The sequence below is a fragment of the Cygnus olor genome, chromosome Z, assembly GCF_009769625.2.
Source record: "Cygnus olor isolate bCygOlo1 chromosome Z, bCygOlo1.pri.v2, whole genome shotgun sequence".
Taxonomy (NCBI): Eukaryota; Metazoa; Chordata; class Aves; order Anseriformes; family Anatidae; genus Cygnus; species Cygnus olor.
In genome coordinates this window covers 77317844-77337473 of record NC_049198.1, presented here as the reverse complement: position 1 = coordinate 77337473, position 19630 = coordinate 77317844, and the positions used below count along the sequence as shown (strand labels likewise).

At 40.1% G+C, this 19630-nt stretch overlaps 1 long non-coding RNA gene across 1 annotated transcript; it reads left to right on the top strand.

The window, feature by feature from the left end:
* The first annotated feature begins 410 nt into the window (after positions 1 to 410).
* LOC121061862 lies at positions 411 to 14741 on the top strand. The gene is made up of 2 exons (XR_005815305.1): positions 411 to 549; positions 11973 to 14741. It is a non-coding gene; the product is annotated as an uncharacterized LOC121061862 (long non-coding RNA).
* The last annotated feature ends 4889 nt before the right edge of the window (positions 14742 to 19630 follow it).

Sequence of the window (19630 nt, the reverse complement as noted above, 5' to 3'; positions counted from 1 at the left end):
TTTTACAACTTACCCCCCACCCTACCCCCCCCCCCCCCTTCTTTTTTTCTAACTTGTTCAGAAAAGCCCCAGTAGGGTCACTGCTGTGGCATTAGGCTATGCAAAGCATTTCATAACTTAAAGAAATCATGGTTTCAGTTGCTGGCACCAGCTCCAGTTGTAGGTCATAGTTACTAGCAGCGTGCTGTTTTTCCCCCAATCCCCACCCCCCACCCCTCTTTTTCCTCTGTCATATCTGAAACCACTGGAAAAGAGGAAAAGAAGGTGTTGTTTTTCACAGCAGCTAGCTGCAGTTGTGATTTGGATCTAGAAAACTATCAGTGTTTAGGAGACCTTACTGTAAAAATCAGCTAGAGCTTCTATGTTTCTCTAAGGCAATGCTGTGTGAGCAACACACTGTAAAATTATGAAAATGAATACAGCAATGGCTGGAAGCCTGAATTGTATTCCACATTCTTTGATGGATTTGGTGCTTGCTGCTCTAAGCTGCTGCAGGGAGGGTCACCAATGGATGCACGAAGGTAAAGCTGAGACCACAACGGGGCTCAGGTAAGTGCCACAGGTAAGACTGCTACATGGAGGAAGAAATTAACTCAAACTAAGACACACAACTCCTTCCCAGACTTCTTGGAAGTTGTATTAAGACAATATTCAGACCAATGTGTCAGTCCCCCACATCACTTTAGGACATTAGGGGGGTATAGAGCCTGCATTTGGCCGGTGTTTGTGCTTTGCCTCGTTCTTGACTATACGTGGAAGGTTTGAATTTCAGCTTTAAGCAGCGGAGAGTGGAAATGGAGTAGAGAAAGTGGAGGTGCATGACCCCATTCAATGGATTGCATGGGCCTTGCCTTTGGAGGACAAACTCAGCCACTGCAGCAGGCAGACGAGCTTCCTGAGAAGAGTGAACAGGCAAGTACCATCAGAGAAGAATTGGCTTTTTCTGGCTTTTTTTGCTCAGTGATGTGGCCACAAACACACCACACATCGAAAGGGTGTTTGCAACCATGTGATAGCCTGTGAGCAAAGGTCCAACACCCCATCTTGCTGCCCTTTGCTCAAGGTGAGAGATTGGAGATAATGCTGTGTTCGCATGCTTAGCTATTAATTTGTCTGTGATTGAGATGCACAAATATGAAGGACTGCTACAGTGCTCATTATGGTGCCAATTACAGTCAGCATTTCTTTTATTTTTTGTATTTCCTGCATATTTGCTGTTGGACGTTTAGCTGGACATGCATTTTAGGTAGGGAAACCTACTGTTGGAAAAGTGCGAAAGTGGGAAACTGCTGTCAAGACAAGCTTTGCCTCAGCATGAATTTCCAAAACGTGTACATTTGACTCACCTTTTTTTCCCTTCCTCCCACTTTATTTCCTTCTTTGGGATGTAGGAAGTTAGGTACAAAAAACGTGTGTGTGAAAATCTTGTTTTAAAACCATATATTTTAAGGTTGCACTTTGTAAAGCACCTTTTATCTCAGACCTTGCATGCATGCTTCTTCATCTCCAGTGCTTGATGGCTTAGCCTGAGGTCTTGAACCTCCCAGTTTTTGTCCCTCAGTGTATTAACACTAAGGTGGTTTTAATGGACAAGATAATATATGCATGTGCTTATCTTTATATCTTAAAGACAAGCACATGCATAAAATACTACAGTTTTAAATAGGTACCAAATCAGAGAGAACTTACAGACTGAGTAGTTTGATATTATTCTCCCGTAGCAAATGCAATTTTTTTTATATTTTTTTTTTCTTTCCTGCCAGCTGTATTTCATCTTTAGAAGGTAAGATGCATTTCAAGGCTTAGTGTTTCCTTCTCTTTGACACTTGAATGATACAAGAAGTTGCTAATCACAACTTTGGCTCAGATCCACAATAAGGAGAAAAAAAAATCTTTCAATCACATACAACACTAATCAAAGAAAACAAAATACTCAATTTATTGAATTAGGTTAACTGAGTTAACATCATAATAATCCTACCCCAATCAGTATTGCCAGCACTTGCAATTTTATCACCAGTCACAGGATATTTGGTGGTTTCCATGAAATCCTCACTCTTCATCTCAGGCAATTAGATCCAGTATTTTTAAGGCTCAGTCCTTTACAACTACTGTAAAAAAGCATGAGTCCTAAGTGAGAAACCAGAAGACAAACGAAAAAAAAAACATATAAATATATTTGATTACTGGATGGAATGAAATACTGATGTCTGGCTTTGACTTGTATGTGATAGAGTCTCTTTCTCTCTCTCTTTTAATTGAGAAGCCAATCTCATATTTATGATCTGGTCCATGATTTCTGAAAAACTGAGCTTCAGACCTCATAACATTTTACTGGGCTCCAGCCACCTTTTCCTTTTCGTTGTTCCTCCTCTGCTCACCCCAACCCCACCAGCCCCAGCCCCAGGACAGGCGCAGGAGCTTCCCTGCTATGCTGGGAATGTCAGACCAAAGCCCGAATGAAAGGCACCAACATCTTAGAAGCTAAAGCCCTCTCAGATTATAAGTAGCATGGGGGTAATGCCAAATGCAGGCTGTGCCACCCACGGCCACTGTCATCCATGTCAAACTTTCACTGACAACAGCTGATCTCTGACAATGGAAAATTTGGTCAATTTAAAAAATAAAAATAAAAAATCCTCAGTTAAAAAGAACAAGCAACTTGATAGTAATAACGGTCACTCATGTTGACTTGGTAGATCATCCTAGTCCTTCAGCATGGATGAATTTATGGCCAGTGCTACCCTCACATAACTGCTGCCGGTTGTGCTGCTGTGCACTTTAAGAAAAGTAGGACTTCAGAAGGAAGTGTGGTGGAAATTTCCAAAATATAGACAGCCTGTTTGGATAAAGACAGGCTTTTTATACTTAACTGCTAGTCCTGGGGAGCTTGGCGGCCCATACCACTGACTCTGTCTGGGTACACTCAGATGGATTTACATTGTAGGGATCCCCCGTGAATAGGGGCACTCCCTGCCCCCAGTATCACTTGCTTTCTTCTTGCAGCAGGTGAGGTTGAGGGAGGCTTGGGCTACTGAAAAGGCAGGATATTTCCATCAGCTTTGTTGTTAACACACTACAGTCCTGGTTTTCCAAGTTCAGGGTCAGGAATGGTTTTGCTGTCCTGAGAACCGCCAAAATCAACATATCTCCCATCAGTTAAAAATGAGCTGTATTAAATATTTAGATACTCATTAAGTGTTGTCTGAAAATAATAATAATAATAATAATAATAATAATAATATTTGTGCTATAAGCAGTGCTTGTCTGAAAGGTTCTGCAAAGAGAAAGGACCTTTATCCATCAGCAGTTAGACACAGCACCAGGCAGACTCCTGAAGACTGTGGCATATTTGCATGCAAAGGTTTCACTACTGTATTAAAATTATTTTATATTTTCAATCAGGCTAGAGCTTTTTCATGAAGACACCAGGGTAGGTAATATGTTTGCAAGGATTCAATGTGCGGCTACTCCAGGTTATCTAAAAATAGACCATTGGGCTCTATTTTTAGCAACAGAGACACAAATCTGAAGAAACCTCACCATCTTCAGAGTACTTGCCTTGGATTTACACATGAATTAAAGAAGCCAGAATGGTCTCTAGTTTATGCTGCACATTACTAAATATGAACCTCTGATTCTGCAAATAAAAGCTGCACTAATGCACACAACTGGAAATGTCCACATTAATTCCCGGTAACAGTCAGCAAGCGAGAGTTAATATTCTCAGGAAGAAAAAGCCTGTGAGTGTCTTTCACTACCAGTCTGCTTTAATACCATCTTGTGGATTGGGACAGCTGAAACAGCAATCATTCAGAATGTTTTTAAGCCATGATTTTTGGTTACCTCACTTATCACCATGTCAGAATACTTTCTTCAGCAAATTAAAAACTGTCTTTTTCCTTATGTACTTTTCAAGTACTGCAAAGATTCATTCACAATGCCAAGCTGCAGTAAAACCCAGTGTAATGAAAATCACCCTCTGATATTGCTTTTCCTTTTTCTTTCTGGATGGAGTTATAAATGCAATGAAAAATAAATGATTTTGAATAACATCAATACAGAAACTGGTATCACAGATGCAGATTAAAAGTCAGATCTTCTTGCTAATAGCTAAAGAAAGTATTTCCTAAGTTAGATTTTGGCTACACAAGTTTCATAGAATCATAGAATCATAGAATCATAGAATATCCCGAGCTGGAAGGGATCCATAAGGATCATCAATTCCAACTCCTGGCACCGCACAGGTCTGCCAAAAGTTTAGACCATGTGACTAAGTGCACAGTCCAATCGCTTCTTAAATTCAGACAGGCTTGGTGCAGTGACTACTTCACTGGGGAGCCTGTTCCAGTGTGCGACCACCCTCTCGGTGAAGAACCTCTTCCTGATGTCCAGCCTAAACTTCCACTGCCTCAGCTTCACACTGTTCCCACGGGTCCTGTCACTGGTGATAACAGAGAATAGGTCATCTGCCTCTCCACTCCCTCTCGCGAGGAAGTTGTAGACTGCAATGAGGTCTCCCCTCAGTCTCCTCTTCTCCAGGCTGAACAGGCCCAGTGACCTCAGCCGCTCCTCATATGTCTTACCCTCTAGGCCCTTCACCATCTTCGTCACCCTCCTCTGGACACTCTCCAACAGTTTAATGTCCTTTTTGTACTGTGGTGCCCAGAACTGCACACAGTACTCGAGGTGAGGCCACACCAGCGCAGAGTAGAGCGGGACAATCACTTCCCTCGACCGACTAGCAATGCCGTGCTTGATGCACCCCAGGATACTGTTGGCTCTCCTGGCTGCCAGGGCACACTGCTGGCTCATATTCAACTTGCTGTCAACCACAACCCCCAGATCCCTCTCTGCACGGCTGCTCTCCAGCGTCTCATCGCCCAGTCTGTACGTATAGCCAGGGTTGCCCCGTCCCAGGTGCAGGACCCGGCACTTGCTTTTGTTAAACTTCATGTGGTTGGTGATCGCCCAGCTCTCCAACCTGTCCAGATCTCTCTGCAAGGCCTTTCCACCCTCATCCAAGTCTACAACTCCTCCAAGTTTAGTGTCGTCGGCAAATTTGCTCAGAACACCTTCTAGTCCTACATCCAAATCATTTATAAAAACATTGAAGAGGACTGGCCCTAAAATGGAGCCTTGAGGGACCCCACTTGTGACCACCCACCAGCCAGATGTGGCCCCATTTACCACAACCCTTTGAGCCCTTCCCGTCAGCCAATTGCTCACCCATTGTATGATGTTTTTGTTTAGCTGTATGCTGGACATTTTGTCCAGTAGGATCCTATGGGAAACCGTGTCAAAAGCTTTGCTGAAGTCCAAAAAGATCACATCAGCTGGTTTCCCTTGATCGACTAGATGGGTGATTTTGAAAGTTTGAATGTTTGGACTTTTTTTTTTTTAATTTTAATAAGAAGAGTGTTTTAAAGTGCTGAAACTGGGGATAAGGTAACATTATCCTCTTGGCACGTTTAATAATATGTACTAGTGCAGTCTGTATTTCCAACCCCTCTTCCCTGCGTAGCATTAATGCTGCAAATTGATGTATTTTTCTGAACAGCAGACCCAAGCAGTAATGTGGTCATGGGAAACTGGAACAAATGACCACTTGCTCTGGAAAGCAGCACACTGTGAGTTTGAAGTCCTTCTTGTTTACGTAGTGGCTTGACTCTCAGCAACAGGTCAGAGCCGCAGAAACAAGAGCTGTCTGAAATATCATGTAGGGCCTGTAAACCCAGGAATGTGCTGTGTGCTGCCAGCAGTGCCCTGTATGATCTCAATCAGCCCGTCTTCCTAAGACCTGGGAGGATTTCAGATGTTTCTGACCAGACCTGCTGGGCTAAGGTGACTTTGACAGAAGTCAGCTCATTAAGCTGAAAGTGAAGCTTGTCTTCAAGTTTCTCAGCCACTGAATATTGTAATAACTCCAAGACAAAGATGCTGCTCAGTATATAGAGCAATACTAAGAGTGTTCCATACATAAGAAACAATTTGAAATGCAGTCATTTTGTTTTGATGTCTTTTAGGAAGGCAAGGAAAAACAAATCTACTTAATTGATCCTTAAAAAACATGAGATATTGGTCGATGTTTTCTCTATGAATGTAAAGACAAAAGTCCACCAAGTCTTATTTAATGTGTTATAGTATGCATAAGTGATTCAAAGATGGTAGTCTTTTCTCAGCAGTTTACACCCTGGGAATATGTATTTTGAGGGCGGTGTTATGTGGAGTCTTTGAATTAAAATTCCCCATTTTTAGACTTCTGACATGCCTTTCTTTCCTGTTCAGAAAGCAAAAGCATAAAAGGCAACACACCACTGTCCCAAAGAACGACCCCCTATGAAAACAGTTCCCCCAACACAGCATCACACAGGACTGGTTAACCGGTAGCTTCAGCTGACCAGCGTGAGCATCCCTATGTCTGCACCCCAAAAGCCCTATCAGAAACCTTGCCAATGGATGCAAAAACTGGTCTTGGCTGATTTGTAAAGCATCCTTTCTAGTATTATGGTTCCTCCTAGAGATCTCAGTAGAGCCATTTTACTTAAGATAGATGTTTCTACCTTCTCAACTCACACATAGCTCTGACTTGTTATGGTTAGCTATCAATTGGCATTTCCAAAAGCACCCATCTCCACCCACCCACCAAGTAGTCCAGGATAGCAGGGTACCTATTACACAAGCCAAACCAGTCAATCTGTTCAAGGGTGTGAAATTCTGAGCTGGCACTGAGCAGTAGCAAAGAATTATTCAGAAGTACCACAGTGTACACATTTTAAAATACATTTAACTTCTCAGTTCTTAAACTGCCTGTAAACTTTTTGAGTTGCAGAGGCTACACTGGGATGTAATTAAATAACAAGGCTGCTGTCTATAATTATAATGACTCTTTTAAAGGTTTTCATTTAGAGGCGTAAATGTGGTGGCCTTAAAACAACTGGCAACAGTGTGCATGGCTTGATTTCAAATTTCTATACTTACATGAGCAGAGATCAGGAGAAACAAGGAATCTTGCCACTTTTTTTTTTTTTTTTTTGTGCCAGATGAAGACTGTCCAACCTCATTTCCATAATAAAATCAAAAAGGCACTTTCAATGATTTTTCATACTTGGGATTGCAAGAACAAACTAAATGCCATGGGCCAGTCCTGAACATGCCTATCTTCCTCAGTAATGCCATTGCACGAAGCAGTGCTCATGATCCACTGCAACTACTTTAGTTTATACATATGTCTGAAGAACTGGGATATCAGGTTTTAGCTCCTGGCTTTCAAAACTGTGCCTGATCCTCACAGGGGAAAAAAAAAAAAATAAAAAAAAAATAAATAAAAAACTTTAAGAAAGTCTTACTTTCAAATGGTTGCTGCTATGACAAACAGCTGATTAGTTTAAATTAAAAACATTAGCGTCGCCAAGCAAAGAATGCAAGTTTTGTTGTTGATCGAGAATTTGTTTTTATCCTGTCAAGTGCTACCTACCACAGTTCAAAATAGATATACTTTTTAGATTCAACAACAGACATGCTGAATTGTACTCTCATTAACAAAATGCATTAGGCTACAGACCAATAAAACACCTTACTTTAGGTCAGCAAAGCTTCCATTAAAACCAAAGGATGTTTGTGTTGTAGAGCCATAAAAAATGCTCTTCACACAGGATTCTTTCAAACCACAGTGTAGTGAGATGCATGGATATCCTTCCATAGGCTTCAGTGAGTTTTATAGCAGGCACTAAGACAGTGTGTGCATTACATCTTCTTAATGGAGATTCACAGGGAAAGGAGAAAAAAAGCAAATTTATTATATATGGAGATGTTCCGAAAGGTTACCTATGTCAAAAAATTAGTAAGTGGAAAAAATATTTAGTGTGATGTGTAATTGGTTATCTTATCCAAACCAGCAAGGTTGCTCGATTCTCCCTAGCTGTTGTTCCCTCTGTCCCTTTGAAATCTTAACTGAAGACACAAGGTCTTGAATTGCCAACAAAGAGAAAATTGTAGCATGCCAACTTTAACAACAATAACAACAAATTAATCATCAGAAATTTCAGACAATTGAAAAAAAAATCTCTATTCCTTTTGGTAGAATTTCACCTTTTTGTAAGGCAGGCGTTTGAAGGTAGATAATGCTAAGTTGCTGCACCAAACCTGGAGCACTGGGACCCACCACTCCCTGTGATGCTCTGCATATGGATAATGAAGATGGAAGTAACAGCAGCACTCAGGAGAAAGCACATCAGTTCACATTGATCCCCAGCTGCAAAATAAATACAAAAGTATAAGAAGGCAGAGAGGGCTTGATGCCTCAGAAAATGTCTGTTCCAATCTGCTACACATGGGAAAAACAAGGAGTTAAACACAGATATAATACCTCTTTCTGAGGTCACAAGCAAATGACTTAAGGTTAGTGTTCCACCATAATCCTTCTGGTGCTTATTATTCACTCACCTATTAACTCATAAAACCACTCTGTGTTGTTGTTATTACTTCAGGCATCTGTAGGGCACTTTGCTGTTTGCTGCTGGAGATCGATTTACATAGATCAGAAAAGCACCAGATCTGTTTGCATGAAAGGCAAGACATGCTGTGTGACTATTGACCTCAGCGAGCTCTTTTGCCTGCAGAGGGGACCAGCGATGAGTCAAGAGATTCGGTGAAGGTCAAGGGACTCAGCTCTGCATTTTCTTTAATTTTCCATCAGCTGGAATTGAACTAAACGACTTGTCTCTGGTCCTAAAATGGGCTGAATTCTGACTTGGATGTAGTACCCTGAAGCCACACATCGGAGCCAAGACAGCGTCATTAAGATTATCCTCCACACCATCACCAGTATGATGAACAGCCCCCATTCCTGGTGCTGAAGTCTATTTTTTTTTTTTTTTCTTTCCCTAACAAAGCTGCTACAGCAGGGTGTAAGTGTGTAGCCACTCTGAAAAGCATCGAGGTGCAGATAGACACGAGCACCCCTGAACAGAACACAGAGCTACCCCAGCCCTGATAAATGCCAGGAATCAGCAGTGCTTTGTGCTCTGCAGCTCTGTCCCCAAAACCTCCCTCCCATCACTCCCACGGGGCTGCAAGCACTTTGTGCCCCTGCTGCCTTCCAACACAAAGCATCCCTGACAGCCCAAAATGAAGATCTCAAAATATCTCACCATGGAGATATTTTGCAGGTACAAACAGAGCTAGCTTTGGCTCCAGTACACCCTCTGATACCCCCGCCAAGGGGTATTGTCTTCATCTGAGTGCAGTCAAGATATTCAGGGAAGCTGGCACCAGCAAAGCCTGCCCATTGTGCTAGGCTGTGTAATAGTTCTGGAACTGCTTTATACATCTGGCGAGTAGCATGTGAAAAAGGGGATACTTGAGGAAGAAAGCTCCTTAAATTCTTCCTGTGAATAAGCTCCTGCCTATTTCAAGCACAATTAGGTTTCTGAGGCACCACAGAGCCAATTAATTATGCAACCACATAAATAAACGCAGGTACAACAAATGCACAAGTTCACAAGAGCATGTGCTCACGCACACATACACAAAACCCAGGTTGTCTCTGGAGAACTTGCAATATTCAGTATTTGGTGCCTAACAGACACATTTTTGCTTGATTGCATCCCCAGATCTTCAGGTGGGGAGCAGATATACACTTCAAGGACTGAAATACTGCCTTCCATAGTAAATAATTTTCCTACACAGACCACAACTGTCTTATCTCAAGATTTAAATGAATCAGTTGAGAGAAAGAAAACATTGAAAATTTGCCTAAAAATTGATACTTCTGATTTCCTTACAAATTTGGGAAAACAGGTTTCACATCCAGCTTCCTCTTAAAAAAAATGGATTTATTTTTATTAAGTTACTTCTTTATTTCCACTAGCGGCACATACTCTCACACTCATGCAAAGAGTTGTTTTGGAAGGAGCATTTTCTCATACCCTACCAAACAATATCAGCAAGAAGATCTGCTCCTCCATCTGTTCCTCAGGAGTTATCCTAAAAACTCATCACATTTTCCTTGATCTTTTTGGGAAAGAATGATGCATCCTGGGCTCTCAAAATTAATACCATAGTGAATCTACATCTGACATGTCCACAACACATTTGTTTAGTGGTCACGTAGTTCATTCACTTTTGACAGACAACAAATCTACCTTATCAGTGTCTTAAAGATTTCTTGAATGTGTGCAAAACATTTCTTCAGCCTGAAAAAGAACATCTTCAGATCCTCTTTCTTTCACATTGGAATATCCATTTAGCAGTTGCTAAGTCTAACAACATCCATCTTTACCAATCATTTTTTAGAATATTTAGAATCAATATTAGGCCTATATTGTTCAAATATGTATGTATAGGTGGTTCTGGCCTATATCAGGTTGCCACCTGAAATCTGGCCACCTCACCTAAGCAAGCTGTCTGGACTTGCTGGACAGTCACGGAACTGGTGGACAGCTGTAGGGACAGGTTCATCTATTCTAAATAGGCACTGTGATGGTGTCCATCTCCTGCCACTGACTGTGAAAGAGCTTAAAGTTTTGAGTCTAAGCTTGCCATTTATCAGGTGAGAAACCATTTTTAGCCATTAGGTTCAAAACACCAGCAACAGCTTATCTGCTTTTCCAACATTCCTGTGGCTTTTGCTAGTGGAAATGAGCTTCAGAGGTGGCAATATCTATGCTAGCCTTGTGCAGACAGCTCCAGTGACCTCTTTCCTTTGCTCTGTATTGCAGGGCATAGATTCCATCCCAAAATACATATAGAGATTCGTCCTGAAGCTTGGCAAACACAGTTTATCCAGTACACAAAAAGCAGAAAATCAAAGAGAAGTTTGGCTCGGTTATCAGTTGTGGCCACAAATTCTTGAATGTTTTCTCCTTCTGTTTTCAGCTATGGCAAGCAAATAAATATTTCCTTTTTTCTTTGCACATTGTTTATTCATTATCAAGTGCTATCAATGTTATGTCTGTTAGCTGCTTGACCTTGAATATTCGGAAAGTTAAAGCTCAGGAAAATACTGAAATTCAAGAGCAAAAATATTTTTGGCTGACTGAGGTAAAGCTGAGAACGGAAAGGGGAGTTTTTGCCTGGACAAAGCTGCTATAGGATCAGGACCTTATTTATTGTGATGTGTGCTTGTACCCACAGTTGCTGTGAGTCAGTCTTCAGTGCTCACCTTCCCTGTCGTACTTAGGCATGATGTTTCGCGAGAAAACAAAAGGTTCTGAGCCAGGCTGTGCTCAGGCTGTGAGCCAGAGCTCACTCATATTGCTGGTAAGAAGCCAGAGACCCAGGTGGATTTCATGTCATGTGACTCAGAGCTGTTTTCTCCCTCTATCTTACTGAGAGAAGGCAACAATAAATAAATAAATAAATAAATAAATAAATAAATAAATAAAAAGATTTTGTAGAACTTCGATTCTTTAACTTGTTTAATTGACAATGGAAGGGAAACAAGGCATTTAAAGGTTATTGTAATTACATCTACTTACTTTTTTGTTCCATAAACAACATTTTGTTAACTTTCCAAATTATGCAGTGTTGCTTTGACCTATTTTTTTTTAGATGTCTGAAAGGATAATAAAGAATCTGAAAGGCAGTAATTTGGGACTTAAAGTTTGAACCTTGAATGCTTTTATTTTTAGTACATAATGTAAAGAATGCTTAAAGAAGGGGAAAAAAAAAAAAGTAAGCCTAGGGCAGGAATGAAAAAGTATTGCTGGGGGAAAGGCAACTAGCTCTTTTGTTTCAGCTTATTGCTCATCTTTTATTTTTCAAGCTACATTATTGCTTTTTCAAATGAATCATCACGCAATACCATTTACAATCTGACCAGCAAAAGCTGTTATTAGTGTTAGATTTAGTGGAATTTCATAGCATCATTAGATCTGACGAATGCTCTAAGCACAACAATGACACTATACATGTAACAAAGACACCAAGTTAACATAAAATGAAATAATTTCTTTACTTCGTATTTTCAGAGCTGTCTGATTTTCTTCCCAAAGCTTATATTACAAGTCTAAAGATTATCTGGATATTCTTTTGCTAGCCACTTGAGAAATATTTGGGATTCAGGAGACACAAGACATGCTGAAGTTCTTGGAAACTATGTGTCAGCCTCGGTGGCTCTAAATGGAAAAAAGGGCTGTAGAGAAATCTGACCAACACCAAGCAACTGTTCTGAAGAATGCGGCTTAAGATTTTCAAAGCAAAGTCAGCCTGCTCATGCATGCAGCTGTACTAGAGGAGCACAAAAAGCAGAGAGCGGACCACTGCAGCGAGAAGCATTCCTGGTTCATCAATTCTGCATGAAAGATTTTCCTTTGTAATACACTGAGATTGAAACCTTCTTCACTCTAATTGACCTTAAAGAATAACCACTGGTACAAAGATTTACTAGCTGATAATTACAGCCCTTCATTTATGAGATTTAGGTTTTCAACCAGAGTCTGAGAATGACAGAACATGAGTCTTACGGCTACTCCCTGAATCCAGAGTGCCTGGGTACGAAACCTTATCTGAGACTGCGGGAAGGGAGAAGTGTATTGTCACCCTGAATTTCACAGGGTGGCATCAAAACAAGGATGTCTTCCACAGTGTATCTTTTATTACAGCACCTCATTTTACCCAAGTGTTGTGAAATGCAAAACTAATAAGGGTTTCTGTCAAGAGCTCTGTTTGTTACAGTTTTTATCATTTTATGCTGTATTTTATTTTATTATTATACACCATAACTTTTATTTTAAACTTAGTAATTACTAAGTAATTACTAAGTAGAGGAGATATAGGCTGTGCTGCCCGTAGTTAAGGCTGCCCATAATTTCTTAGAATAAGATTATTTTTTTGTATATTTTATTCAAGACGTTTGCTTGACAACACCAAGTCTTAAAATGCAGAAAAATACCAGTATTAGGGTCAGGAGTGTATCTTTAAATTTTCTTCTTCCCCTTAGTTGTAGGTATTATGCCATGTTCTTTCAATACATTATCACAAGTCCCTTCTTCTATCAGACTTCTGCCTCATTCAGTGCACAGAGTGGATCATTTCCTAGGCTTCAATTAGGATTTATTACTGAAGGGGACTTTTGTCTGAGATGTTTGTTTCAGGGTTTAGTTGAGAACAGAGAACATGTCACTGGGTTGCAAGAAGAGAAAGGATGGTTTCATAATTAAAGAGTATGAAATGCTGCCATTTAGTACCACACTCTGTCACTGTACAAGCTTGTCAGAAAGAGTCATTAACAGATACCTTCAGTTCGCAGATTCTTCCACATCATCTCAGGAAGGCATAGAACCATCTGCGACATTCCAAGATTTGCAGCATCATACTGGAGGTTTTGGGAAACACGTAGCTAGTCACCCTCAGCCAACCCGAAATCCACTCCCTCCTCTCCTCCAGGCTCTTGTCAGAAACCCAGGCTTTTCAAAAGAGTTTTTAGTAGATACAAAGTGGAAATCTGAGCATGTTTAGACTGACAAAGTCTACATTAATTTATATGAGAAAATCCCCATGGGTTTGTTTTAAGATTATGCTGTTGAAATTGGCTTCTTCCCATTATTTCCACACCCAGACATGACAACAAATCTGCTGAGTCCCATGGCTTTGACATCTTGCATAAAGAATTCAGGGTCAATAGGATGGAGGATATGACTGTGTTAACTCAGGCCCATTTCCCTTGACAAAGTTTTGGCTAAAGAACTGAGTTTTCCACTCCTCTCATCTACTTGATAGAGAGAAAAAAGTATGGAAAGGATGACTGATGTTCTAGGTAGGGCACGTGCATTGATTTTCATATATAAATATGAAACAGTCTCAGAGCAAAAGACAATATAAATTATTTATGCAAATTACATTCAACATAAGGTGGACGTAAATTGCAGTGGTAATTGGCATGAGAGGAATGGTGATAATTCACCACTTTACAAAAGTGTATCACACTTTAGACTGCTGTCTAGATAAATCCATTCTTACAAAGATACTTCAGTAATCTCCTTGGAAGTACATCATCTAAACTGAGTAATATCAGTTTGAGTTACAAATATGAGCTCTTCTTATCTAGAACTTAAGGTCAGTAGCAGATGTTACAAATTCCTATAGATGCATGCCCAAAGAGAAGGATTTTATTTATTTATTTATTTATTTTTTAATGGCAGAAATCTGCTAGCTATTCTTGCCTTATCTGCAACAGCTGAGCAATCTTTCAGTGCCATGAGGAGATTGAAAACTTGGCTCATATCTAGCATGGACAAGCTTGCCTTAATCACATTGCTCTTTTACATGTGCACAAGGACATCAACATTGACAGTGCTACAGTAAAGCAGCCATTTGCTGAAAACAACTGTCAACATTGTCAAGTTTTTTGGAACCTTTTATAATGTGATTTGTGTGACAAAGCTTGTATAATTCTGTATCAGCTGTAGTAACAATTTTCCATAAGGGGTATATATGGAGAAATACACTGGAGCTTGATTTTCTATTACCTGACACTCTGAAGTAAATCAATTAGAGAGCATTACAAAGTAAATGAACTGCAACAGCCAGAGCTTCTAGTCCCATTTAAAGCAATTTTTAGAGTTTTCACAAAAAGTTACAAAAACTGTAGTAAAAATATTTTTGTCTTTCATTTAAAAGTCAGGCTTTTTATAAAACTTCCATACATATTCCTTTGTATATTAATCTTGCCATTGTGCCTGCAAATATATGCTTGAAGAAAAAAAAAAAAATCCAAATTAAATTGTGTGTGCTGCTAACTGATGCAAGAGATTTTTTAACAGACAACATGAAAAGCTTGTTATATTACGGTGTAAGCAAATAGCAAAAAGTATATGGTAAAATGCTGCAGCAGGTGGAACAGAAGCTGTGTTTTGGATTAGGTTAATTTAGATTTGGGATTGCTGCCTAATCTATGTGTATACTATTGCTAGTCCTCAGCTCCTCCAGCACATCTCAAGCCTGGTCTCTTAGCAGCTGCCACTCTTCAAGTTACAGGACCATGAACACAAATCTGCAAATGGCCCTTGGCATCCTTGGCACCACAACACTTTCAGCTTGTTATATTCTGCTCTCATCCTTTCCGAGGTATAAGCATTTTAAGAAATTATAAAGGAACAGTATTGAATAGTCAGCATTTTGTTAATCTGAAAGTCTCTACTGTTTTCTCTAACAAAATTCCATCCCACAGGTTTAGCTAATTCCTAATCCCTCTTGCCTGTTTTACAGAAGTGCTTTCTCTCCCATCGACTATTCATACTAATGAATTATGAAATAGCTTGTATGGAAGAACCAGGCAAGTTTGTTTAAAAAGACTCTGCCTCACATCTCAGATACAGTTTGAGGAAAGCTTTGAATTTACTTCTGTGAGTCTCTTCAGACAATGCTGCAGGAGCTGCCAGGCCCCTAAACTGCTGCCTGGTTCCCTTGGGATACTGAGAGAAGACTGGTGCTCTTCTAAATAATGCCACTAATAACAAACCTTCTCTATATCATCTTAATCACATTTTCTAAGGATGTGTTTTATAGGCCAGCTGTAGTCCTGTTGACTATCTGAGCTATTCCGATTGATTTTTCTAACATATACTTGCAATGCCTGGGAGATATCTCAGCACAAACTGTACAATTACTGGTATTTATCTTGAATTAAAGAGAGAGCGAGAGAGAGGAGGAGTCTGGGCATAGTACACACGAGACCCAGAGAGTTTCATAACTCCCGGGAGAAGCCAGAGCATGCTGTCAAAGTGAATGGTGTCCCACAGTTAATTTGGTTGGTGGCCAGGGGCTACAGATAATTCTTTTGCCCACAGCCAGGGTTACTCAGCTGTATAATAAGGATGAAAGCCCTGGCTTCTGCAAAGACTCAGAGTCACAAAGAATAATTTTGCCACGCAGGGAAAGCATAAGTTGCGTAGGGTTGTCTAGGTGTTGCTCTGGGCTTACAGTGTAATGCATTTCTAATTGTTTCTAAAGTTTAGGGAGAATAAAACAGTTAATCTTCACGATGACAAAAGGAAGCAGGAAAATAAAGTGACACACTTGAATGAACTGTGAGGAAATAAAGTGCACAACATGTGATAATGCCATGACTCTGTGTTACTGCACATTTCTGGGCTGAAAAGATACGGCTTGATGGGTAATTTGTCACGCTGTGCAAAAGAGAACAACAGTAAAGAGACTTCAGACAGAAGAAAATTACACAAATAGTAGGGTGGAAAGGTATAATTGAAGATGGCAAAAGACTGAAAGAAAGACATTCAAAATTACTGTACTGACCTACTAAATGCACTTGGGCGTGGAATCCCGGCCTCACAAGAAGAGGCATTAAATGACTGCAGGCTGTGACACTGCTACAGGATAATGTCAATCTTGCAGAGCTCTTAGAGGAAAAAAAAATCATCCAATGTAATATGGAAAAAGAAAAAACAAAAAAAAGAAAAAAAAAGTCACACCGTGCTCTGGCATGCATGCATAGCTTGAACAAGCAAAGAATTTACAACAAGGGAGAAGTTACCTGTGGCCAAGCTGGTATTTTTGCCAATGCTACAACCCTCTTATGGTGTGGAGCACAGGAAAAGTGATGAAAACTAATTTTCAAATAATTTAATGTTTTTTATTATTATAATATTTTCTATGGATATATAATAATATCCAAAATTCACGCACCTCCTTTGTGAGCCAAGTACCTGGCATCCGGATCCATGGAACCAAAACCTGTCTTTTTGTGAGCTGCACGTGGCATCATCCTCCCTTCACTGCCAGTATGGGTGGTACGCCATGCTTGAAGCACCAGAAATCCAAATATTTGCTGCTGCTTCAGCTGGTTTGTCCTCTTGCCACTGACTATACCCAAAGGTATCAAAAGAGCTGTGCTCACTTCAGAGAAACTAGCAGAGACAAGGGCCACCACAAAGATGTCCTTCTCTGTTCTAGATATCCACTGCTACTCAGACTCCTGGTTCTTGAGAGGAGTTTGACTTTCTGAGGTAATGTCCTAGGTCATGAAATCTTGAGCTGTAGATAGAAAACAAGATGTCTTCCAACAAGGCAGCTGCAAGTAGCCTTCCTTTTGTCCTTCTTCATGTACTTCTCGTACTCTCTAAGCACTTTAGTGGAATTGTACTAGAGGGGGAGATCTTATTTTTCTGTATGATTTATTACTTATTACTTACTAGTATCAGAAAGATGCTGTGAATGCAAATCAAAAGTATCCGAGCTCTTCACAGACATCACAGTGAAGAAGAGTAATAAAGACTGAGATAAGGTCCATTACTGACTGCCCCACGTTAAGACATTAACACATGGACAGATAGTGGTAGGACAAGGGGGAATGATATTAAATTATGGAAGAGGAGATTTAGATTAGATATTCAGAAGAAATCCTTCACTCAGGGTGAAGAGGCCCAGGCCCAGGCTGCCCAGAGGAGCTGTGGCTGACCCATCCCTGGCAGTGCCCAAGGCCAGGCTGGATGGGGCTGGGGGCAGCCTGGGCTGCTGGGAGGTGTCCCTGCCCACGGCAGGGAGTGGCACTAGGTGGGCTTTAGGGTCCCTTCCAACCCAAACCATTCTAGGATTCTATAAAGTCTCCATAAGTGTTAAATGTTGACATTACTAATGAATTTTCTTTCTGTTCACTGAAGCACTTCTGTATAACATAAAAAATACCACCAGCACATTAATAGTGTTGTCTTTTCTTTAGGAGGCTCTTGAATTGTACCTTTGTATCTGTATCCTCTTTTATTCAAGAGAAATCACATAATATCTCTCTTTCTCCCCTTAGAATTACCTGAAACACTAGAAAGTGGTCCTTAAATGAGCTTCCCAAGGTTATTCCATTGTGGGCACAGTACTCCTGGCACAACAGGGAAAGCATTGCTGGCTAGCACAAGGCTGATTTAACAGTTTGCCAGGTTCCCAAAGCACCCACTCTGCATGAAGCCTGAACTAAAGAAAGCCAGAGCAGCTGCAAAATGAGGCACTATTCCATTGCAGAGATACACTAAACCATTTTGCTACTGTACAAACATTTTGACCATAAAAATAAATGATCTAAATTGTGAAACTGAAGCTAGCCTGCTGTCAAGTTAAATAAACAATGAAGCAATCCAGAGACTCCAAGAGGAGTGCTCCATGACCTACGTTTTTCAAAAGGCCACTTCTAGTGCATTTAAGTACTAAATGAAGAGAATATTTTAGTAAAATAAGTTTCTGTGTTTGTTTATCACACACCATTTGGTAATAGTCAGGGCCCTGTGTGATTCCGTGGCAATTAAATTTGCCAGAGAATCCACCCACTGCTGCAGACACACACTGCAGGATGCAGACTCATTTTTAAAACTAGAATAGGATGGTGGGTTTTTTACTATTTATTTTTTTTTTGGTGGTGGTGGTGGATTTTTTTTTCCCATTTAGTGGCATAGAAAATCTTCCAGATAATAATGAAAATAAATTCAAGCAGAGATACATGCCCGAGTTTGCAGTTTGCCTACGTAGCCTAATGCAATGGCTCTAATAGGCATGAATTACCCCCTTTATTCAAATTGGTAATTAAACCAGAAAACTTGATAGACATTATTTAAATGATCTGTGATGCTAAGTATTTCACAGATGGTTGTTATCCTAATCTCTGCTTCAAATACCATCTTCCATTCTTCCCATATTCAATACATTTCAGTACCTACTCCCATACCTACTCCCCAAACTTTCTGTTCATTGTGTTCACAACTCTTAGTATCAACATTATATTCCTGGTACCAATACTGAATTCACTTAAAAATAGAAAATTAAGTTTGGCATAAAACAAATAGGAGGCAACATATGATGAAATGCCATACAATTATGAATTCATCATATCATTTTGGTAAAAACTTCCATTTTTCTAATTTACTTGCAGCGCTGCCTGAATTTTCAGTCTTTTGCAAGAAGAAACTGCAGCAGAATTTAGGTCAAGTGAGCTGCAGCATAAGATAGGGCCCTAAAGAAAGCATATCATAGTATGCCAGCCGTAAGTAACAGTTCTGTTTCAAGTCCATATGTAAAATAGTTATGTTGTGGTCATGTATCTTATGCATTTCAAAACCTGCATGCTTTATTGACATTTCCCAGACTATAGTATATGAATATGAAAGTAACATAAGATCCAGGACCTCAGCTGCTGTAAATTAGTGTCTGTTCAGTGGGAGTGATGCCAGTTGTGTTGGCTGAGGATGGGTGCATGGAAAATGACTGGGAAAAATAGATGGAATTGTGTATAAAGTTTCCTGTTAGTAATCTTACATTCAAAAATTCTCAAAGAGTTGAGATGCTGTCTCCTTTCCACCACCACCACCCCTCTTCCCTCCCACCTCAAAAAAAAAAAGAAAAAAAAAAAAAGAGGGAAAAAAGGAAAACCACCTTTTCTGAATTTCCTTGTGGTTTATTCTCAGTCAGCTATGAAAATCACTGTTGATCAGTCAGGAGCATTGTTCCATTTTCTGCTCTTAGGACACATGATATTACTCCTCCACCTTGAGAAAGAAGCTAGGAATGAGAGAGGGATCTGACCTTTGCCACAGAGCAATCCTTCCCTTGGCAAGGTGAAGTTCCTGTACTATTCCCCTGGCATAGCTGTGTAAACAGGTATGCTTTAGGCCTGATTTATGCAGCCTCA